Raw genomic sequence first — 25003 nt, 5'->3', positions numbered from 1 at the left:
AGATACTGTCAGGTCCGTGAGCGAAGTTGCTTTCTTGTGGTTGGCATCTTGTGGTTAATTTTAGACAACGCTGTGTCCTTTTGTGGAAGGAAACAATCATTTACCTCATTCTGAATCTATTAGCTCCTTTGCTCCCATTACAGCGCCATCATCACAGTCGCCTGTTCCTCAACTTCGTTTTAGTCTTTCTTGAAGGCAAAAGAGAGTGATCGTCACCAGATTTTTGGACCCATCTGCATTTTGGGAGCCTCCGTTTTTTCTAGCGATGGCACATCCGGTCTCAGGGAGGTACCCGTAGTGGTTATATAGAGTTAAACCATTGTAAACTGACTCCCATCGGTGAATCCCTTGGATGTTCTTGCTTGTGATTGAAAAAGCTATTTGTGCGCAGCTCGTTTAGGGGTTGAAAGTCCAGTACTTCAGATTAGACTACTTAACAAATAACCTTGATAAAAGAGGCAACTTAGGTTGCAATTTAGGACATACTGACAGGTTTGCTTTGCAATACGTTGTGTGGACGGCCTGTTGATATTACCGTGTTTCCCCGAAAATAAGCCCCTGCCTTATATTTTTTTTTTGAACCCTGAAATAAGCGCTTGGCCTTATTGCCATGCGCTCAAAAGCCTGGTTGGGTTTATTATCAGGGGAATGTCTTATTTGGGGGGAAACAGGGTAGTAACACTGGACATTTTGATGCTGTCATTGACAAAAGGCTTAACTTTTAGAATTGGGCGTAAAAAGTGGACTCATTACAGAAAGCATTCTGTGTATAGAAAGCTGGACGAGACAGTGCAGATCGGGGGGGTGTCCATCTTGTCAACTTGTGGACTTCAACTCCCAGAATTCCCCCCAGCTAAGCCATGCTGGGAGTTGAAGTCCATAGGTCTTAAATTTGCTAAGGTTGGGACACCCCTGTTGTAAACCTTCATGCTGAAGTAGTATCTCATCAACGTCAGAGCTAGAAATCTTTTAGGAGAAAATAGCTGATTTTGATTTATGCTTGTTTAGACATCACTCCTCATCTCTTTTGGGCCCTCTGCTTTTTGTGGTTGTGAACAAATGCCTGCTGTTGTATTCTGTGAGGCAATCATAAGCTTGTTTACTCAAAATTAATTCTCATAGGATTCAGCGTCAATTGACTTGCATTCTAGTTTAGCATTGACTTGCAAGTAGGCCTTACGGATGCTAAGGTAGAATTTCTAAGTGAACGTTACTATACGGGCAGTCCTTGACTTGCGACCACAATGGAGCCCAAAATTGCTAAGTGAGACATTTGTTGAGTTTTGCTCCGTTTTATGACCTTTCTCTCCACAATTGTTAACGTGAATCGCTGCAGTTGTTAGTAACAGGGTTGTTAAATGAATGTGGCTTCCCTATTGGCTTTGCTTTCCGAGAAGGTCGCGAAAGGGGATCATGTGACCCCGGGACTCTGCCACCGTCATAAGTAGACCAAGCGTCTGAATTTTGATCACCTGACCGTCGGGATGCAGCAAACAGTCGCAGGTGTGGAAAAACAGTCAATGTCACTTTTTTTCGGTGTCATTGTAACTTCGGATGGTCACTAAATGAACTTGTTGTAAGTCGAAGGACTGCCTGTATTTAAGAAAATTAACAAGCTTGTCAATTATTTTACGGTATTATTGCAATGATGAATTTCGATCACCTGACCGGGATGCTGCAGTGGGCATAAGTGTGAAAAGCAGTCGTCAGTGGCTTTGTAACTTCGAACAGTCACTGAACGGACAACTGTTGTAAGTCGAGGACTACCTATCCTGTAGGCAGAAATACCCCAGAAATTTTGAGCGAGCTGTTTTGATCTTCCATGGCTTAAAGCAGGAGTGTCAAACTCGATTTCATTGGGGACCGCATTAGGGTTGTGTTTGACCTTGGGGTGCCAGGGTGGGCGTGGCCGGGGTGGGTGTGGCCAGCTCAACGTCACTTGGGGGGGCGCCTGTGGTGGCCCCAGCGCTCTGCCAGTGAAAACAGGCTCCCGAGCTCCGTTTTCGGCTGCCACAGCCTCCTGCAACCCTCTGCGGTCCTCCCGAGCTCCGTTTTTACTGGCAGAGGGTTGCAGGAGGCCGTGGCAGCCGAAAACGGCCCCTGTGAACTCCGTTTTCGCTGGCAGAAGCACCGCAGGCTGGTCCTTCGCTGTTTCCAAGGCGGCCTCATGGGCCAGATCTAAGTACCCCTCAGGCCATATCCGGTCCCCGGGCCTTGAGTTTGACACTCGTGGCCTAAACTAACCTACGAATGGGAAGCGGTGCTAATGGGTTGTATTTCTCGTCCCTCTGACGTTAACCATGTTCTGATAACTCAGTTTCTCGAGCCTCGGTTTTTGTTGTTGTGTTGGAAACCACAGCTTCTCCAAGTTGTTTTACAAGCAGATTGCTCTTCTCCACAGAATCTTGATAAAATGTAAATATTTTGAGGATGGTTGGCTTGTTCTCGTTTCCTACTTTGAGTAATTTGGGCTCTTACTGCAATACAGGTCGTCCTCGTTTAGTGACAGCTTGAAGTTATAACGGCACTGAAGGAAGTGACTTGTGACCGTGTTTCACATTTACGGCCGTTGCGGGCATCCCCACGGTCACCTGATCAAAATCCAAACGCTTGGCCATTGACTCAAATTTATGATGGCTGCACAGGGGTGAAATTTACTTACCTTCAGGGTGGATTTGATTTAAATCAAGTTGATTTAAATCACAATTTAAATCATGATTTAAATCACTAGTAAAAAGGCTTGATTTAAATCAACTCGATTTAAATCATAATTGTTAAAGAGCAACTGTCATCTCTGCTACTCCTTTGACCCACTGTTGACTCACCGATAGTCCCAGTGTTGCAGAATAGACAGCCTCCTACTACATAAGTAAGTTCCATTTCATGCTGAATAAACTAAATTATTTATGTATCTTAAATAGAAAACTATCTTACGATAGATTTTTACCCCAAAAGTTTTTTATTAAAATAAATTCGATAAAAATCAAAAAAATCCAATTTAAATAAAAAAAATCTGATTTTTTTGATTTATTTAAAAAAATCATTGATTTTTATCCACCCTGCTTACCTTCCCTACTGTTTCGCCAAGGTGCGCATACGTAGAGGCTTAAAATGTCACAAAGAAGCAACATCATGATGTCCACGCGGGTGGGCGGAGCCTCCCGCAGCCGCCTCTACCGGTTCGCTTGAATAGCTGGATAGAATTTCACCCCTGCGACTGCAGTGTCCTGGGGTCATGTGACAAGCAAAGTCAGTGGGGAAGCCAGATTCGCTTAACAGCCGTGTTGCTCACTTAACAACCGCAGTGATTCACTTAAGAACTTTGGTAAGACTGGTTGTAAAATGGGGCATTAACTCACTCAACAGCCCTCTCGCTGTTAGCAACAGAAATTTTGGGCCCAGCTGTAAGTCGTAAGTCGAGGACTGTCTGTAAAGTATGCCAAAAAGTTCAAGGCGTGTTTGCGTTACTTAGTAGAGTTTTGAAGAGATGATTTCATAAGGACGGTGACATTTTGCAAAACGCCCCCCCTCAGAGGGTCAGATGACTGCTTAGAATAGTTATGGCTAACCTTTTTCTCGTCGTGTGCTGAAAGTGTGTGTGCTTGCCGGCACCCATGATGCAATGCGCCTCCCTGCGCATGCATGCACGACCCCCCCCACAATCCCTCTGCCCATGAGCATGCGATCTCCCCACACTCCTCCTGCCCCCCGCCCGCATATGCACACGCTACCCCCCCTCCTGTTTTGGGCCTAGTAGGCCTCCCGGCAGCCTCTTGGGCTCAAAAACGGGCCGGGAGGGGCACACCGCCCCCCCGCGCTCCCCCGTCTTTCCGTGCATGCACGCACAACCCCTGCCTCCCTGTGCATGTGCACAAGACCCCCTGCACATGCGCACATCTCCCACATGCACCCCACCCCCTCGCGCATCCCAAAAATCAGCTGGCCAGCGGGAGGCACACGCACATGCGTGGTGGAGCCGAGCTGGGCGATGGCTCGTGTGCCTGCAGAAAGGGCTCCGGCACGCGTGCCATAAGTTCGCCATCACGGGCTTAGAAGCTTTTTACAAGTTGCCGGTATGTCCCTGCGCAGATGACACTTTTGCTGTAGTTGTGGCAGAGAGGTTTAAGTGCACACGTATGTGACAACGACTTGGGGAAAATCCGCAAAGCAACTGCAGGGAACTCTCCAGAAGTCTGGGTGTCTCAGCGCACCAAGAAGGGGTGCAGGAGCTGGTTGCCAATGTGGTTAACGAAGTGCAACTTGGCAAAATTTGCGTAGCCGTGCTGCTGAGTAGCCCTATTAGTAACGTATTGAATTACGAATTTTTAGCGCAGCCGAGAAAAACCCATATCCCTCAAAGGAAGTCACTTGGAAAAAAAGGCTGAATGTGGCATTGATTAGAAAATAATGCTGTCCCATTTTCAACCGGATATACAATTTTTCTACCCTGGAACCAGGAAAAAATGTGCTTCACGGCCTAAAAATGGGAGAGAGAGAAAGTTAAAAATATGTTATATCTTTTAACTCCACCGCAATCAGACCAAATATATTACAATTGTAATACGTTGTATTTCTAGAACAGTGTTTCTCAACCTTGGAAGCTTGAAGATGGGTGGACTTCAACTCCCAGAATCCCCCAGCCAGCAACGCGTTGCTGGCTGGGGGATTCTGGGAGTTGAAGTCCACCCATCTTCAAGCTTCCAAGGTTGAGAAACACTGTTCTAGAATGTTTTGATATACTTTCAAAAAAGATAAGTTGCTTTTAGGATGCGCTGTGTATTTAGCGGCTGTTGAATGATTTTTTAGAGAGTTCCGACTGCAGTATATCTCAGTAATTTGGATTTGAATTAGGATTTAATTCTTTACCTCTGTAGATTGAAAATATTACGCAGCTTTGCTATGACAACTCATTCAGCCGTAACGTACTCGACTGCTTTTACCCTAATGTGTTTTGCAAACCTTTGGCGTGGTTAGTTTACGATTTAGTGCTTTGTTGTGTTAGCCCTGAAAATTGGGTTTGTTGGTTAGACCATGGTTAGGTTAAGCATTGGTCAGCGGGTTATTTTTACTCTACAGGTAGTCCTCGACTTACAACAGTTCATTTAGTGACCGTTTGAAGTTACAACACTGGAAAAAGTGACTTACGACCGTTTTTCACACTTAACGACCGTTGCAGCATCCCCATGGTCACGTGATCAAAATTCAGACATTTGGCAGTTGATTCAGATTTATGACGGTTGCAGAATTGTGATCCCCTTTGCGACCTTCTCAGGAGCAAAGTCCACGGGGAAGCCAGATTCACTTAAGAGCCCTGTTACTAGCTTAACAGCTGCACTGATCCACTTGGCAAATGTGTCAAGAAAGGTTGTAAAATGGGGCAAAAATTCACTTAACAAACGTCTCCCTCAGCAATAGACATTTGTGGCTCGATGATGGTCGTAAGCCAAGGACTATCTGTAATGTTCATATTTAAAACTTGTGGCGGGGGAAATGGTTTACATGTTCCCAGTTATTTTAGTGCAGTTTGTAGCTTCAAACCATTTATTTATTTATTTATTTATTTATTTATTTATTTATTTATTTATTTATTTATTTATTTATTTATTCGATTTATATGCTGCCCTTCTCCGGAGACTCAGGGCGGCTTACAATGCGTTAAGCAATAGCCGTCATACTTTTTGTATATACCTGCTTAGTAGGGCTTTTGGCCCCCCCAAACGGTGTTCTTTTTTATACAAAGTCAGCTTATTGTCCCCCACAATCCAGGTCCTCATTTTACCTACCTCGGAAGGATGGAAGGCTGAGTCAACCTTGAGCCTGGTGAGATTAGAATTTGCAGTAATTGCAGGCAGCTGGTGCTACTTAACAGCACTTTAGTCTGCTGCACCACCAAGGCTCTTAATTACTAAATTAATAGTTGTAAGTTGAGGACTACCTGTAGATACATTATTATTACCTCACCGTGATAGATAGAATAAAGAGGATAGTGTAAGAAATACAAATTTCAGAATCCCGTGCAACAGCCTATTATTGATTATATTTTGGAGTTCATGTGGAGTAGAAATTGCACAGGGCAATATTAAATATCGTGAATAACAGGAAGAAAATCAGAGTTGGCCAGCTTCATACAAAATAAAAGTTGGCCAGCATGAAGCAATTGTCTGGGTCTGGCTTAGAAAGTTGTATAAATGTAGCTCTATTGTGATTTGAAAAAATGTATTTTATATCTTTGCATGCTACATGTACTTAGCTCATTATTAAGTCATTAAACTGAAGATGATTTAACTAGCTGGAGGCCCTCAATCAGCCTTTACTTGAATGATAGGTGATATTTGTGTTGAGTACATCATGGGGCTTTTCAGAAAAAAAGGTTTTAGGTTTCAAACAATAACTCTGCCACATCCCTCCAAAAAAACCCGAAAAAAAACCGCTGTGGACATGGTAAGTCTTATATTACGTTGTTAACTTTGAGCCAAACAAATGAGGTTTTCATATAAACAGCTAGGCCAGGGGTCAGCAACCTGCGGCTCTGGAGCCACATGTGGCTCTTTCACAATACGTGTCACAAACGCCAGTGTGCAACACGATTTACTGAACTTTTCAACCCCCGGTAAGCCAACTGGATAAATCCAAGAAAAGAAAAGTTTCAGAAGAAAACAGAACATTTAATTTCAACTACATATACTAGTTTTGTGGCTGCTGAAGAAATTGTCAGGCACGGGAAGGGTTTTGTGGTTCCCGGTGTTTTCTTTTCTGTGGGAAACAGGTCCAAATGGCTCTCTGAGTGTTTAAGGTTGCAGGCCCCTGGCCTAGGCTCACCTAAACTCTCCTGTGGCCATTTCTGTAGGATAATCCAGCTGTGTCCAGATTGAGAAATGTGCAGTTCATATGGCAGACTTCTGATATAATTTTTTAAAATTGAAAATCTGAAGTTTGAATGCCGTGACTGTTAGTAGAGGCATTGATCTCAACACATCTCTAAATCAGAGGTGGGCTGAACCAGATCGGGTGAACTAGTAGTAGCGGCGGTGGGAGGCTCTTCCCATCCGCTTGGACGTTCCTTCCTTTCCCTTCCTTTCCCTTCCTTTCCCTTCCTTTCCCTTTCTTTCCCTTCCCTTCCCTTCCCATGAGCTCTTTCTTTTAAATGATACTTGTATGACAATAGGGTTCATTTATTTGTTGGATTTATATCCTGCTTTTGTTTCTACAACATAAGGTGACATATCTAGTGTTCCCTTCTCCTCTTTATTTCCCCACAACACCTTGTGAGGTAGTTTGGACTGAGAAAGTGACAGGTCCAAAGAATGCATTTGAATCTGAGTATCCTAACATATTGCACCACACTGATTCTCTGTCTGGTTAATACTTTGAAGGTTTGCACGCAGACAGTAAAATGACAGTAAGTGCTTTTTAAAATAACTTAATTTCTAAAGTAAGGTGGAAAAACTGAAAAAAGACACCTGGTACTTTAACCATTGTGCATAGATGTTTACGAATAGCTGTCCTTCAATTTAAACTCCTTAGATTTGATAGATTTTATGCTAGTAATCCTGCGTTTGTAATCCGTGGAATTCAACATAAGAAGGACAGTCGGCCACAAGATTGCAACTCTTCCAATTGTACAAACTTTGATGGAAAAAGCAAGGAAAACCATTTTCTACATCCTTTTTATTTGTCTGATAAGGAAGAAAGAAATCCTACCTGCCTATCGATTATTTTTAAAAATTACGAAAGTTGTTTCCAGCTCCTGCTGCTATATTTACAGTTTAACTTGAGAGCTTTTCCCCCTAGAGGACAAACACAGTTAACAGAGAAAATGGAAATATATCTGGATAATATTAATTACACCAGGAACGTATTAAAAGTATTAAGTGTATGGAAGCTTTTAATAATCGGAGTTTAGCACGTAAACTGAATCTATGCTGAGCAAATTCCATCCATCCATTCGGCATTGCTGTCTTTAGGTACAGTGTAAATAAGGTCGCGTTTTATTCTCAAACATGCCCTGATGGCCACAGACCAAGACTGTAAAGTCTTCTTGGATTCAAGCTTGATTTCAAGTGACTTTTGAGTGGCAAGATGAAAATGGTGTCTTAACAAACTTTCTCTGGGATATTTTTTTTCAATTTTACGTCCCTGCAACTTTATGATGCTGTTCTATCCAAGTCTAAGCTTTCTGATCTTGTTTAGCTTTTTATAAAATACTAGCTGATAACCCGGCATTGCCTGGGTATACCAGAGGGAGCCCCCTTGTTGAGTACTATGAAGCTGTTACTGTGGCAATGCTACTGTGCTGTACAGTAGAAGCCATTTTAAGGCACAACAGGCTGTATCTTAACAGAACTTGAATCCAAAATGCACACTATCACTGTCAAAAGTACTGTGATTTGTCACTAGATATAATTCATTCCTTTTCATTTCAGTGGCCCAGGCATTCCAGAGTTATGCTGGAACACACACACACACACACACACACACACACATCTCGAGGGGTGTTAGGGGTGTCTTACCCCCATAGTATTCCTTTCCAGAGAGTAAGTCACCTGTGTACCAAGTTTGGTTGAAATTGCTCGAGGCGTTCCAGAGTTATGCTGGAACATACATGCACCCATTTATATATATGTAGATTCAGGTGCAGAGCTCAGACAAAACCACTCATGTAGAATGTTTGTAAGACACAGTGAAAGCCTGAAGCTTCATGTTGGAGTATGGAAAGTTTACTTTAATAAAGGAGACTATTTGTAGCTCGGGGTTGAGACGAGGGGTCCTTGGTACTTTCTGAGTTTGGTGGTTTTCTTGCAGACATTTCATTACCATACTAGGTACCATCATCAGTGCACTGATGATGTTACCAAGTTTGGATAAATAAATGTCTCCTAAGAAAACAACCAAGCTCTGAGAGCACCAAGGACCCCTCAAAGTTTATTTCAGTCAAGCACAACTTGATAGACATATCTGTTAGTTATTTCAGAAACGATACAGAAGCTATTTGCCGCAGCCTTCTTCCAGGATGTTTTTGCATTTCCCAGTCTAGTCTACCACTCTTGTGATCTCCTGTTCAAGTATAGGTGGACCTCAAATTACAACCATTCCTTTAGCGACCATTTGAAGTTACAAAGGTGCTGAAAAAATGACTTAGGATCGTTTTTCACACAGCTGTTGTGTCTCCACGATCACATGATCAGAATTCAGATGCTTGGCAACTGGCTTGTCTTTATGACGGTTCATAATGTGATCATGCAATCACATTTTGCGACCTTCTGACAAGCCAGGTCAATGGGGAAGCCAGATTCAGGTAACAGCTGTGTTACTAATTTAACAACGGCAGTGATTCATTTAACAACTGTGGCAAGAAAGGCGAAATTCACTTGAACCAATGTCTCAGCGAAATTCACTTGAACCAATGTCTCATTTAGCAGCAGAAACTTTGGGCTTAGTTGTGGCCGTAAGTCGAGGACTACCTGTAGGATGGTTTCCATAGATCAGGGATGTCAAACTGGATTTCTTCAAGGGCCGGATCAGCATTGTAGTTCTTTTCCGTGAGTCGACCGGGTGCGGGAGATGGGATGGACGCCTCCTGCAGCACCCTGCCGACCCCCCCCCTCCATGCCCCGTTTTCAGCCTGGACGGCCTCCTGCAACACTTTGCCGGCCAAAACGGGGCGTGGGGGGCATGCGTGCCCCCCCCACTCCATTTTGGCTGTGAGAGGCACTGTGGTCCGGTCCTTTGCCATTTCCAGGTCGGCCCCACGGGCCAGATTTAAGTACCCCGTGGGTCTGATTCGGCCCACAGGCCTTGAGTTTTGATACCCCTGCCATGGATTGTAGGAAACACTGTTTCATCTCTTTGGATTTGGAATTCTGCTTTAATAGTATCAAAGCCAAAGATTATTCATACTTCAGGTGAAATGATTTAATACCCCTCTTAATTACCGAAGGTTGCAGTTTATATGCCTGCTCTACTTCGGGCACTCAACAAAGCCATTAAGATGATTTATTATTTCTGATTGTCTTTTGTTTAATGGTCCCCGCGTTATTGGTACTCCTGGATTCTTCTGACAAATTTTTAGTGAACTTCTGCTGATTATCTCATTCCATGAATGAGATGCAGCTGAAGGACAAGGCACATTTGTTGATTCCCCGGTGACTCTAAATATAAATTTACACAGTACAAGTATAACATTCACTCCACATTTAATTGTCTGTCCATTTTTATTGCACTTCTTATATAGGCAGGGTATTTTCTGGCTGAGAAGTAAATTGCTCACTTTGGAAATAGCCCATCAGCGTTTATATACTTCCTTTTGCTAAACCAGTAAAAATTACTCCCCCCTCCTTCCCCCCCAAGAAACAGCTAAGATTCACTTATTTTTGTAAAGGGGCTGCAACTTGTGCTAATAGCACAGCCTGTTCGGTCCTTACGTGGTCGCCAAACTTTCGTGGCAATTTGCAGTAGATTTAAAAGCAGGAGGCCTCCGCATGTAGGTAATCCTCAACGTACGATCAGGGGTAAAATACTGCCGGTTTGGACCGGATCACCCGATCCGGTAGTGATAGCGGCGGGTTGTTCGGAGAACCAGTAGCAAAAATCCATGCCCAGTTGAGCTGCGCGATCATCAGAGGCTTTTTTTTTTTTTTTTTTACTTTTAAAAGCATTTTTTCTAAAACCTCTTTGGCTGAAAAAATTTTACTTTTAAAAGTTTTTTTAAAAAAAGCCTCTGATGATCACGCGGCTCAGTTGGGATCATCAGAGTCTTTTAAAAGCATTTTTTTCAGTCGAAGAGGTTGTAGAAAAAATGCTTTTAAAAGTTAAAAAAAAAAAAGTTGGCTGCGCCCACCCAGTCACATTACCCCCCCCCCCATCAAGCCACGCCCACAGAACCGGTAGTAACAAATTTTACATTTTACCACTGCGTACGACCGTAGTTGAGCCCGACTGATTGAGCTAAGTGTGACAGCTGTTAAGTGAGATTTGTCCCCTCTTACAGCCTTTCTTGCCAGTAGTTGTTAAATTAGCAACAAGGTTGTTAAGCGAATCTGGCTTCCCCATGGACTTTTGCTTGTCAGAATGTGGATCACATGACCCCGGGACACTGCAACCGTCATAATTATGAGTCAGTTGCCAAGCGGTTGAGTTTTGATCACATGACTGTGGGGGATGCAGCAACGGTTCTAAGTGCGAAAACGATAACTCACTTTTTTCCGTTGAGGACTAAATGCTATAAAATCCGGCGGCTTTTTTCCCTCGCCTCTTTATCATAGATGTATTAGGGGGAAAAAAACCAATATGAATGAATATATGAATAAATGAACGATTTATTTTCCCTTTCACTGTTCTCGCTTTTCTTCATGAACTGACTGTGGGCTCAAATGTTGATGCAACTGTAGTTACATTAGGAATGCCAGGATACAAAGGGTGGCCGATTTCTTTATTAATTTTTCCAAATAATATAAAGAGGACTCTGAGGATTCAGAAAATGAACACCCCTAAGGAAAATTTTGCTTCGTACCATTGCTGTAAAGAAAGAATCTTCTGGCGGACAGCAGATTTTATTTTATTCCATTTTGGGTTTTTTTTTTTTGGTCATTCTGCTGTCAACACTTCAATCTGCATTTTCTCTAGTGCTGACATAAGAAGGAGAAGCGAAGGCGTCTGGAAAGGGGGGGCTGACTTTTCACCTACTTATTTTCCCTGGAGATAATGTTTCCGAGGAGATGAGATGGGAGGGGGGAATTCCTTTGAGTTGGAGTAGATTAGGGGTAGAATGACTTGGAAGATGGCCAGTGAGTGCAGGGCAGCGGGTAACGGAAAGGGAGGGTTTTGGGGCTGGAAGTCAGTGCTGGCTTCGTTTGGAGTCAGGTTAGGATGTCGTGCTCAATAAAAAGGAGTTTTTTCTTCAAAGATTTTGTTTGAAATGCATTTTATTCGAGACGACCACGAAACTTGACATCTGCTTTGCTTGAAGAGTTGGGCTGACAGCCGAGATGTTTTTTCGGTTTTTAAGGAGGGACTTAAAGGCAGAACAGCCGCAGTCCTTATGATATGTGAGCCAATTAATAATGAAGTAAACATTTGAAGAAATGGAAGGGGATGGGGGGGGTGGGGGGGAGAAATTATTTGAAAAATATGTTCTTCCATATGTTTCTCTCTTCCAGGGTGAGTTTGAAACCGATTTGGCGGCGATGCTTTTAATTTGGCTAAAGCACTTTACGGGACGGGTTATTAAAAGTAACATTTTAAGTTCCGCGAGAATAAGCTGGGGAAATGTAGTGATTCTGAAATAGCTAACTCAGCTGTAAAAATTAATACTAGCCTTTCTTTGCTTTGATTCTCCAAATGCCACGAGGGCAAATTAGCAACAATAAAACATAAAACGAGGAAGGAAACAGTACGGAAATTTAAGCTATTTTTACGTTTTGAAAATTTAGGACAATAAGGTTTTGATTTTATGCACTAATACTTTTAATGTGGTAGCTGCGTACTACGGGACTTGTTTATAGCGCAGGAGGAGAGATCAAAGCTGGTGGCCAAAAAACTGCATTCAATTTTGCAGCTACTAAGATAGTTGGACAAGCAGGCACAAAACAGCCAGGGAAATGGTTGAAGCCTGGGAAACGGACCCTTTCGTTGGTCAACAGGAGTGCCGATTTACCCTCAGTTTATCAAGTAGTTAGGAGGTGAGGGCTAATAAGAAAAACAACAGCCGACCATCAATTCCCCAATCTACATCTAAAAAGCTACACACAACAGGCATCATATAAATACAGGTAGTCCTTGACTTACAACAGTTTGTTTAGTGACTGTTCAAAGTTACAACACAGCACTGAAAAATGTGACTTGTTTCAGGGTTCCTAAGGGTGCCCTAATTAAATCATGAGCCTCAAGCCAAGCTTCAAAAGAAATCCAGTTATTTATTAGGAGGTACATTCCAAGTGAAGCCAGCTCTGACCCCATGTAATTTATGGGCCAGGCTTGACCCTGTTTCCCCCCTCCTTCCAGGGTGTGTCATCAGTCACATTTACCAGTGGAGCAATTTCATGGGTTCTAAAGATCACTCCCCACTGGCCGCTGTGGGTAACCCTGGGAGACAGCCTTGAGAGAGATATGTCTGCAATGTGGTTTTGTTTTTAGCTGCCGTGCTGCCAAATTCAGAAGCTTGGCAATTGGTTCATATTTATGACCTTTTCTGTGTCCCAGGATCATGCAGTCCCTTTTTGTGACCTTCTGACAAAGCAAAGTCAATGGGTAAGCCAGATTCACTGAACAGCTGTGTTACTAAGTTAACTGCAGTGATTCACTTAATGACTGGCAAGAAAAGTCATAAAATGGAGCAAAACTCACTTAACAAATGTCTTGCTTAACCACATAAATTTTGGGCTCAATTGTGGTCAGAACCCGACTACCTGTACCCCACGCAGAATAGCCCAAAGCACATACTCTGCTAGAGAGAAGCTTCCCAATGATGGACTCCAGCACGAGTCTGAAATCTCGGAAGACAAAACCTCTGGTCCCAGTGACCGACCCAGCTTGGATCTGGTAAAAATTATTCTGTGAGATTTCATGCAGAGTTGTATGCTCTTTAAAAATGGTTTGTAAGGAAACTTTCGGGACCAGGATCATGTGAATGCGATCGTGTGATACTAATTAAGGCACCCACATGAAATAAACCTGAAAAAAAAAAAATACAGCCGCTCCTTGACTTATGACCATTCATTTAGTGACCATTTGAAGTTATAACAACACTGAAGAAAGTCACTTACGACTGGGCCTTGCAGTTACAATTGTCGCAGCCCGCGATCGTAATTTGGGTGCTTGGCAATTAACATATATTTATGGTGGCATCAGCTGGGACAGCTGATGTTTTTTTTAAAAAAAAAAAAGACGTTGGCTTCACCTGTCCATTGTGTCAGATGTTTGTGCGCCTGAATTCATATGTTAATACTTGGTTTCATAGAAATCAATAAAACTAGATTCTAGATGGCCAGCATGACTATAATATGCTAAAGGCTCACAGAAAGTTGTTCCCTTCCCAACGAAGTGGTACCTATTTATCTACTCGTATTTGCTTGCTTTCAAACTGCTGGTGGGCAGGAGCTGAGGCAAGGACGGGAACTTACCCATTGCATGACGCTCAGGTCTCGAACCTGGGCTGTCAGCTCTCCAGCCCACAATCCCAGCGTCTTAATCGCTGAGCCATTGTGCCTCTGGTCTAAGAAAATATAAAGGTAGTCCTCAAGTTATGATCACAATTGAACCCAAAATTCATGTTGCTAAGTGAGAAATTTGTTAAGTGGGTTTTGACCCCATTTTACAATTTTTCTTTCCGCATTTGTTAAGTGAATCACTGCATTTGTTAAATTAATAACACTGTTGTTAAGTGAATCTGGCTTTCCCATGGACTTTGCTTGTCAGAATGTTGCAAAAGGGGATCAATCACATATGACACCGGGACACTGCAACCGTCGTAAATATGAAACAGCTGTCAAGCATCCAAATGTAAATCACATGACCATGGGGATGCTGCAAGGGTCATAAGAGTGAAAAATGGTCATAAGTCATTTTTTTCACTGTCGTCGTAACCAAAGTTACAACGGCAGTGAAAAAAGTGACTTATGACCAGTAGTCACTAAATGAACTTTCGTAAGTCAAGGACTACTTGTATAGCCTATTTTGATCAGAGCCCTTCCTTGGGTCCTCTAACAGATCAACTTTTTTTTTTGTTGATATTTGATTCTCTGTGTACTTTAGGATTATTAAAAGGATAACATAATGTAGTGAGATCATAAATGTGAAGCCAATATGATTGTTTACCATTTGAATAATTATTTTGGAGATTGTGGAAAAGACAGGAGGAAGCTTGTGATAATTTAATATACAAGAACTATTATTTTTTTTGCTTAAGCGCTGTAATTTTTCTCTTCCCGATGAGCTTTCCAACTCGGCTTCACCATGTTGATAAAGTGATCCTATTAAATCGGAAATAGATGTGCTTCCCTCAGGCTATTTGTAAAGCAAAGTTATACAGCACAGAATGAATTTCACTATTTCTTCACAGTGGCTGGGAAGATATTGTGATTTCATTCTTTTTTTTTTTTCTTCTAAAGAATTGGATTGGTATAGTGTTGACGGAGTGAAAGGAACAGATTTTCTGTCTGCGTACTGTTTGCACTTTTAGAAACAGGTAGGGAGCAGTGGTGGGTTCCTCCCGGTTCCGGCGAACCGGTAGCGGTGACGATATGACGTCACCGAACCGGTTCTGCTGCCCTCCCGCCCCCCCCACGTTATTCTTTCCTTTTATTTGGCCCCACCCCCAATCTATTGCTGCCTCCTGAGTCCCAGCTGATCGGCTAGAACGAAAAAAAACTGTTTAAACTCTTGCCGCGGGGCTTCAAAGGGCCGCCCTACAGCTGATCAGTGGTAAAAGGCAGTTTGGTGGTAGAGCAGTGCCTCCAAAAACAAATGAGTAGACCGGTACAGCTCTGCAAGCAGTTAAAAACCTGATAGACCAGTACCTCTGCTAAATCCACACCCACACGTCAAGCCACACCCACAAAATAAGCCACACCCACAGAACCAGTAGTAAAAAATTTTAGAACCCACCCCTGGTAGGGAGGTATCTGTATTCCTATAAAGTTTGAGATAAAGGTGTCTGAACAGATAAAGTTATCTTTACTCATATACCATACTTTTCAGAGTATAAGACGCACTTCCCCCCCCCCAAAAAAGAGGGTGGAAATGTTGGTGCGTCTTATACACCGAATATAGCCATTTTTGGCCTCCTGAAACCCTGCCCCGCACGACCCATTTTTGCGAAAAATAGGCCCATTTTTTGGGCCTCGAAAACCTCCCCACGCGTTGCGTTTTTTTCCGCAAAAAATGGAAAGCACAGAGGGTTTGGGAGGCCTGCAGACTGCTCCTGGAGGCCGGGGAGGGCAAAAACCAGACGCGCGGAGGCCAAAAACTTTTTCTTCATGTTTTCCTCTTTGAAATCTTGTTGCGTCTTATACTCCAGTGCGTCTTATAGTCTGAAAAATACAGGTAAGTCTTTTCTCTTAAACCAGTTCCACTCCTTTTAAATATTTTTCATCAATGAAAATCTCGGGAAAGTGCTTTCCCCCCCCCCCCCCTTGAGCTGTGTTTTGTTTTGCTTTCTTGATAACGACAGGCTTGGAAAAAGCATTTTGCTAATTAATGTTGGAACCACTTAGATCAGGGGTGGCAAACTCAAGGCCTGGGGGTCGGATTCCGGCCCACAGCATGTTCAGATCTGGCCCGTGGGGCTGCCCTGGACCGGCCCATGGTACCTCTGCCAGTGAAAACGGAGCTCAGGAGGGCCACAGGCAGCCCTCTTGAGCTCTGTTTTCACTGACAGGGTTGCAGGAGGTTGTCGCAGCCAAAAACGGTGCTCGGGAGCCCGTTTTTACTGGCAGAGCACTCGGGCTGCCACAGGCATCCCCACATGAGTGACGTTGAGCTGGCCACACATACCCTGGCCATGCGCCCCCCCTCCCGAGGTCAAAGACAACCCTGATGCGGCCCTCAATGAAATCGAGTTTGACACCCCTGACTTAGATCTTAAGTAAGATGACTTAAGTCTACTGTGTACAGGTGAGATTTCTTTATTTAAGGTATAGGATGAAAAATATACCACAGGGTAGGCTACCTGTATTGTACAATAGTCCTTGACTTATAACCTTTTATTTAGTGATCGAAGTTGTAACGGCACTGAAAAAAGGAACTCACAACCGGGTTTTCACACTTATGACTGACTGCATCATCATCATCATCATCATCACTTGATCAAAATTCAAATGCTTGGCAAGTGATTCATATTTATGACGGTTGCAGTGTCCTGGGGTCATGTGATCCCCTTTTGTGACCTGACTAGCAAAGTCAATGGAGAAGCCAGATTCACTTTACAACCTTGTTACTAACTTTAACTGTGGCAAGAAAGGTCATAGAATGGGGGGGAAACTCAACAACAGTCTTGCTTAGCAACAGAAACGTTGGGCTGAATTGTGGCCGTAAGTTGAGGACTGTTTGTAATTTCTTCTAATTCTTGATACTTGTTCTGCTGAACAGGCAGTAGATTGTCTTCCCCTTCCATAGAGAATTGATTTCCAGGATTATAATGAAATTTATAGTGCTATTTTTTTTGAGGTGGGGGGCTTAGCCTCTGATAATTTTTCCTTTTAACTGAAGATTTTGGATGGACATTTTGAATGAAGCCAACCTGATTCTTGTACACCTTGTTAGCTTCTTACCCGCCTAAAACGTTCAACAATCTTATTTCGCTTGCGAAATTTTGATTTTCCTTTTTCGTTTCAGCTAATAGTTAGTAGGCTGGATCCCTCCCTCTGTGTGAAAATCTCGAATAAAAAGAAAACACAACATACCGTTGGATTTGTTCTGGGCCTTTTAATTAATCCTTTTATTATTAGGGAATGTATAACGTATGAAATTATAAAGGTTTTGGAAGGAAGGGAGAGCTTTTGCTAGTTCTTTGTGGTCCTTTGGGAACAATTATGGTCCCAAAGGCATAGAGCAGTTATGATTGAATTTTGCCTTGCAAAGCAAGGCAAGTTTTATTGTAGGAAATCTATATTTTAATTGCAATTTATCCAGAAATTTTTTAATTGTGTTTTGCCCTTTGCCAGCTCTGCGAGCTTTAAAATGTAATAGATATTTAGAGTTTGGCCTTTATCAGTGTAGTTTCTTTAGTAGAGGTGGCATGATAGCAGAGTTCCAATATCTAAGGTCTGTGAATCCTATTATGATTGTTTTGCAATCCTAATCTTGTTTTGCAATCTTGCACGAGCTGGGCCAGTGTGTTGCTTGTAACTAACAGCCCGCCATCTTTATTTCGCACTCGTTTCACAAGTTCACAAGGTAACCACAAAACCAAATCTTGGACCACGGCAATTTAACCCTGCGGCCTCTTTGTTTTCTTCCCCCTCAACCGAAGCGGTTTCTGTACTTTCGTAGAAACAAAGGCCTTTGGTTGGCCATCATCAAAGGTAGCGCAAGATAAGCTACACATCGATGCTCTGTTTCATGTTAATTTTGAAACAGTTTGGGGACCTGGCCCAGCTTGGATCCACATCTCTAGAGTCTACTAATAGCTTTTAGTATTTGGTCAACTCTGTTATAGGATAGTAAACAAACTGCTTTCTCCATTGGAGGTAAACATGGAGTTTCCATCTATTGTTGATTAAGGGTCTTATTCAGCTGGTTCGGGCTTCAGACGGTTTGGGTTTCAGCCGGTTCGGGCTTCAGACGGTTTGGGCGAACTGGTAGTTAAATTGCTGGCTGGCCCCGCCCCTTCCAGGAGTCCCCCCACACCCCATTTTGGCTCCCAGGTAAGTAAGTGCAGGTAGGCCCAAAATGGGGCACGGGGAGCAGTGCTCCCCTTGGCCCATTTTCACTTCCAGGAGGCTTCAGGGAGGCCTACTAGGCACAAAACGTGGGGGGTGCAGAGGCTGAGTGCTGTCTGTCACACCCCCTGGCCACTCCCACGAAGCCAAGCCCACAGAACCGCTGTGTCACCACTGGCTCTTATTCCACGGTGTTTTGCACCAACTCTGGCATCACATAATTCCTGTCATTTCTCAGTCTGGTGCTGCTGGGGTGGATGTCTTTCACCATTTCCTCCATGTCTGTTCTGGAGCCAAGGGAGATTATATTAAAAGTGATTTTAATTTTTAGAGTATAGGGGAGATCAGCAAACAATACGAACATTACGAATTATACAGAGGTAACAGTTATGGTAGAACTATTATACCTGAGATAAACATGAAATACACCTATACATTTCCAAACGAAAGGCAACTTAAATAAGATTTGCTTCCGAGTATGTGTCTTTAAGAGTTTGCTTTTTCAATGGAGCGACCGGTGCTTCTATTCTTCGAATCGGAAGCTTTTATGAGATTACCAAGGAACAAAAAACCTTTGACGAACAAACAACTTTTGTATGTCATCGTGGTTTCATTGAATAAAACGTCAGCGAACTTAGCTGGCCTGTTTATTTATTGCCTCTTTGGCTTCCTTGCTTAATCAGATTTCCTTGCTCTACACGAAAGTGCTCTCTGGCTGTGAAATCTGTGCAGCCTCTTGACCGAACGCCTCCTTGGTATGTGGAAGGACCATTTTTTGCACGTGGCGTTTCCGTGAGCATCTGCGCAAATGTGACAAGCACATACCCAGCGGCGAATGCTATCTATAGAGATCTGCTTTGGGAAAACTCTTGAATGACTACGACACACTGTTGAGTGTGTACAGGGGCGGGGAAATTGGCTTTGTTATGTGTCCGGTTTTGCACGATTGCTGTTCCTAATTTTTGCTCTGTTTTCCCCCTCTTCTTGGTTTATGGGAAAGCAATTTGCATACCTTGGCACCACTGCCAAGGAAGTTAATAGCTTTCCTAAGGGGTGTTTTAAATGATTTGATGTCGTTCAGTTGCTGCTATTGCCACCTGCTTTAGTGAAGTATTTTTGGCAAATAATTCATTGGACCTTCCGTGTTGATTTTCATCCGTAGGGTACATTTTTATCTTTTATCCGTAAGGGTATAGTTTTTCTGCTTACTACCACAGCACTTAATGGGTTATCTGATAGAATTATCATTGATAATTCCAAAATGAATGTTTATTTCTGATTGCCAGTTCTGTTCACTGAAACACTCAACCAGTCTAATATTTACTTCGGTGGATGAACATAGGTTTACTCTCCAGATTAATAAATCTTCAGGGCCAGCCTACCACATTTCAGATGTTTTTGGATTTCTTTGTTCAGGAGACATAATGTCATTCTGCAGCCACAGAAGTATGAAAAATCAAAACAACTAAATTGTTGTTTTTCCATTGATCATTTCCCCTTTACGGTGGTGGTGAAGGTAGGATGCATTCAGGAGAAAGTGTGGAATTTCTTCAGGAATTTTTTGCTCATAAAATTGTAGAATTGAGAAGTTAGAGATTCCATAGATTATGTTGTTCCTCTTTCTACAGTGTGCAAAGAAAAATTGATTAAATTCATCTTTCAGTTGCAATTGTATCTTCTTAAGACCTTCTAAAGATGGAAAACTCCATATCTTCATCACTGGATTGTCCCATTATTCTATCAACCGTACTGTTAAGTTTTTTTCTTTTATTTAAGCAAAATCCAGGTAGCTGCAATATTTTCTGGTCTAGTTTTGGTGACAATGAAAAATAGTTCTTGACTATCTATTTTAGGGTACACTTTTGTCTATGTCAACATTAGTATTATATCTCCCCTCACTTTTCTCCAGGTTGAACATTCCACTTTCCTTCAACCTATTTTCCTAGGGCCTCCCCTTAAATCCCTGTGTCGTCTTTGTTCCTTCTGGTGCCATGTTCTGGTGCCATGAATCATACGCCATGTTCTAGGTACAACCTCATCACCACACAATAGAACAAAATAAGTACTTCACATGTCTTAGATTCATTGCTTTTTCTAACTCAACCCTAGGGCACATCAACCTTCTACCAGGTATTTGTTGTGGTCCGTCAGCAGCCTGCGGAGCTGGCAGCAGAGTCGGAGAGTGAGGAGGCTGGGGAGGAACATGGGCCAGTCCTGGAGCCTAGGGAAGGCTCAGACAAGGGCTCTGCGTCAGAAGCAGAGATGGGGCCAGGGCCATCTGGGAGTTATGTGTGGACTCCGGAGCCTCCAGTCAGACATCAGAGAGGCAGAGGAACAGGAGGAGTCTGTTCCTAGTGGGTGCATGCGCAGAGCTGTCAGAAGGCAAGAACAGTTAAAACAAAAGGGATGACTCGGGAGTAAGGCCTGGAGATGATTGGCCCATCCCATAAGGCTTAAAAGAGGAGGAAAGCAACGTTGTTAATTCTGTTCCCAGTCGGCATCTCTGTTTGATTCTGGACTCCGTGTAGCTTTGCCAAGTTGGTCTTCGGCAGTGTATCAAGGGAGATAGGTTGGTGATTATCCCGAAGGACTTCTCCTGAAGGTCCTTTTGCAACTAATTGGGACTCAGCTGTGAATGAACATAATTCACAGCTATTGCAATAAAATTTATAAAATAAAAGTTTTTTGGGACTACACGTGTGTTTTAATGACTCAGGAAGCCTAGGTCACAACAATACTTCCCATTGTTGGCGTATGTTCAGTTCATCCTCAGTGGTCACACCTATGTCCTACGATGCAGTCTTTCCAAGCCACAACTCTCTCGTCGTGCAACTGCGTCCTACATTTTTTCCTCCCTAAATGTAAGCTTGTACTCCCTGCTGAAGATACCTTGTTCCTCTCAGACCAGTCTTCCCACCCATTCAGGTTAGATTACGATCGCGTGTCGTCATCTTGGCTGTTACGTTAAGTAGATAGCCACCCACACCCAATTTTGTAACATCGGACTGTTTGACCCTGAGAAATATTCCAGTGGTACCTCATAAGCAACTTCTCTCGGACTTGATGTCGAGTCCTCAATGCTGGTTATCTGATTGAGGTTAGCCAGGCATTTATGGACCTGTTCTACAAAGCCTTCTGTGAATGCACAGATGGTCAAAACCGGGACGTGACGACGTCCCGGTTGTTTGGGGGGAGGAGCCTCCCGCTGCCAGCGCTACCGGCTCTCAGATCCACCCACCACCGGCGCTACTGGCTTCCGTGAGCCAGATAGAGCCGGCAGCATTTCACCCCTGCTGTTCTACCATAGGTGTGTAAATAAGAATGTTGCGTGTCATCTCACAATCTTTCCTTGAAACCAAGAGTAATTATAGCCACTGTGTACTTTTTACCTTATTAAAGGAGGAAATGCAGTTTCTCTCACAACTGGTCTGTTTTTGACAAAGTCATGCTTGATTTTAGAAATTGTACCTTAATATGCTGAACAAATACTGGGCTTTAGTGTTTACACTTACATCTTTTCCGCTCATCAGTCAGTAATTATTGAGTTCTTCTTTTTTTCCCCCTTCCTTGAAAGAAACATATCGTTGACTCAACAAATTCCCACAGCTTTTCTTCAGTATTTTAGGATGTATTTCATCAAGGCCTAACGACTTTCAAATTAGCTAGAATATCCTTGCCTCAGTTCATTTTTACCCATGTTCCTCCTGTTTGGTGTTTGTTCCCAATTTACTATTCCGAGCGACGTTTCCTTTTGATGGCAACACAGAGGTGTAAAAATTGAGGTTCCTCTGTTTTCTCTTGATCTTCTCTCTATTTATCTTTGTTTATGGAGATTCTCAGTCATCCAGGTCAGCTCAGAAGAAGCTTCTTGGATGAGAAGCGAAACGTCTTTAAAGAAAAACAAGAAGTCCACTTACCACTTGAAAAAAAAAGCACTTTTGGGACTCTATTTATCTTCTACTTTCCTGTTTTGCTATTGTTGACTTGAAGAACACTTTGTCACCAAATTTTGCCTCATTTGTTTTAGTTCATTTTCGACCTTTGATCTTAAGTCCTACGTTTCTTGATCTGTAAATTTGTAGATTTCCTTTGTAATTCATCCATCTTTCCATTTCCCCAAAGTTTATTTCTTTAGTCTTCTCACCTTTGCAAGCTGCGCCTTTGAACACCTTGTCTTCATTAAATGCCTCCTCGCTTTCTTCCTCACTACCATTTTTGGAAATTGTACTACCTTTAATTTCAAAAGGAGCCAGCTACAATACCATTGTCTTCAAGGTTTTCTCACAGTGGATATTATTGTCTTTTATTAAAAAGGGTGTTTCTAAAACCTACAGTTTTCATTTGACTTTATTTTAACCTTGTTGTTGTTGTTAAAATAGCAAACAATGTATGGTGACTTGTACCCAGCGTTCCCACTTCTTACATGTATAGTTAAGCGGCAAATCCAAGACAGCAGATTGCTGAAGGTTTTGATAGAGAAAAGTTTCCCCAACTCAAGTAAAAAAAAATCTATTCGGCATGTTGTGTTTTGGCAGCAGGCGTTGGTAATCTCCTATCACAACCACTTCACGTTTTCGTGGGAAGCTTCAGTAATTTATTTTATCTACTTCTTCTGACTGATTTGGTTATCTGTAGCAAACTCCCACTAAGAGGTTCCTCCCGGTAATTAGCCTGTTTAACTTAATCCAGATGCTTTCTCTACTTGAAGCACCGTGAGTTCAGTGAGCCTTACTACGGGTAGATTCATTCCAGCTTCATAATACCTCAGGGTTTCCACGTTTTTTATAACCCTTATTACATTTAATTCTTGCCATCGTGCCTTATGATATTCAACCCCGTACTTTGTGCAATGGTGTGAACATCTAATGGGGACGATGTCTCTCTCTCTCTCTCTTTTCTATATATCTTTCCATATTTTTTTGGTAAAACTATCCTGTTTTCCCCAAAATAAGACCTCCTCTGTTAATAAACCCAATCTGGCTTTTGACCGCATGGCAATAAGGCCAAGCACTTATTTCAGGGTTCAAAAAAATATAAGACAGGGTCTTATTTTCGGGGAAACACGGTAGTAATGTCCAGAATAACTCACTTTGCTGCATAATCAACCCCTTCCCTGCCAATTACGTAACTTGCCAGTTGTTTTTATGATGTTCACCCCTTGTTTCAAGTCTTCCAGACCTACTTAGCCAGCTATTGTACAAAGATGTACCCTGTTTCTCTGAAAACAAGACCCAACCGGAAAATAAGCCCTAGCATGATTTTTTTAGGATGCTCATAATATAAGCCCTACTCCAAAAATAAGCCTCAGTTAAGATCATTAGCCAGACGGATGCAATTAGCATTGTAGCAATTAGCACAAAAATAAGCACAAAATTAAGACCTAACCAGAAAATAAGCCCTAATGCAACTTTTGGAGCAAAAATAATATAAGATCTGGTCTTATTTTCAGGGAAACATAGTATTTTCCCTCCTGAATGAAATAAATTCTCTTGCAAAGCAGACTCTCTTCCCTGAATGGAAGTTTCTTCCATTGTTGAAAAACCTAAACCTCTGTTGGTTGTTCCCGCATTGCAACCAGGCGTTCGCTTGTTGAGTTTTCCTCCTATTGGCTTTGCCTCCAGCAGGAAATATTGATGAGAACATCACCTTGGCCTCAAGACCTTCATGCTTCTTCTCACAACCGTGAAGTCCCTCTTCCTATGTTGGACGTCATGCCATTCGACATGTGGATATGTAGGAACTGGCTGTGGTTCCAATGAGCTTTGTGTCACATCTTGAAATTGGGCACCTACAAGACATGTCTGTTGTGGTCCGCCAGCAGCCTGCGGACCTGGCAGCGGAGTCGGACAGTGAGGAGGCTAGGGAGGACAATGAGCCAGTCCTGGAGTCTGACGAAGGCCCAGATGAGGGCTCTGTGTTGGAGGCAGAGATGGGGCCAGGGCCATCTGGGAGCGATGCGCGGACTCCGGAGCCTCCAGAGGCTGACAGCAGAGAGGCAGAGGAACAGGAGGAGCCTGTTCCTAGTGCACGTATGAGAAGAGCTGCCAGAAGGCAAGAGCAGCCGAAGAAAAAAGGACAACTCCGGAGTAAGGCCAGAAGATGATTGGCCCCTCCCATAAGGCTTAAAAGAGCAGCAACGAGCTGTTGGGTTCTTTGTAGAAGAGCAAGTTGATTCCAGTGCTTCTTGTCAGCGTCTCTTGGACTTTGTGGGGTTTTTGCCAAGAAAAGCCTTTGGCCGGTTGCCAAAGACATCAAAGGTTGGTGATAAGGCCGGAGGGACTGGTTATGAAGAATTTGTTTTGGACTAATCTGAGAATGAATTAATTCTCAGCTGTTTTAATGAAATAAGGACTGAATTGTGTTTGGTAATCACTACTTGGGCCTCGGTCACAACAATGTCGAGATGAAAAATGGGTGCTTTTTTGTGTCCTTCCAGAAGGAGTCCTCTACAAACACAAGCTTTTCTCCTTGGTGATGGATCACTTTCTACCTGGATGAGCTGACAGTGCTTCATCTGTGGGTGTCTTTTATATCTCACTCATGTTTGTAAGGAAGCTATGAGTTGGGATTGACTGCCAAGATCTAAAGAAATAGAAATAATCTGGGTTGTTGTTTGGGTTCCGACGGTG

General features: G+C 42.9%; 1 protein-coding gene across 4 annotated transcripts in view; it reads left to right on the top strand.

Moving 5' to 3' along the window:
* Positions 1 to 25003, top strand: part of ATXN7L1 (ataxin 7 like 1) — a 71818-nt gene that overhangs the window by 2874 nt on the left and 43941 nt on the right. The window lies entirely within an intron of this gene.

Source organism: Pantherophis guttatus, chromosome 7 (assembly GCF_059756535.1).
Source record: "Pantherophis guttatus breed Tessera chromosome 7, ASM5975653v1, whole genome shotgun sequence".
In the NCBI taxonomy this organism is placed as follows: Eukaryota; Metazoa; Chordata; class Lepidosauria; order Squamata; family Colubridae; genus Pantherophis; species Pantherophis guttatus.
The sequence above is the reverse complement of the archived record's forward strand: the minus strand, read 5'-3'. Positions and strand labels throughout refer to the sequence as shown.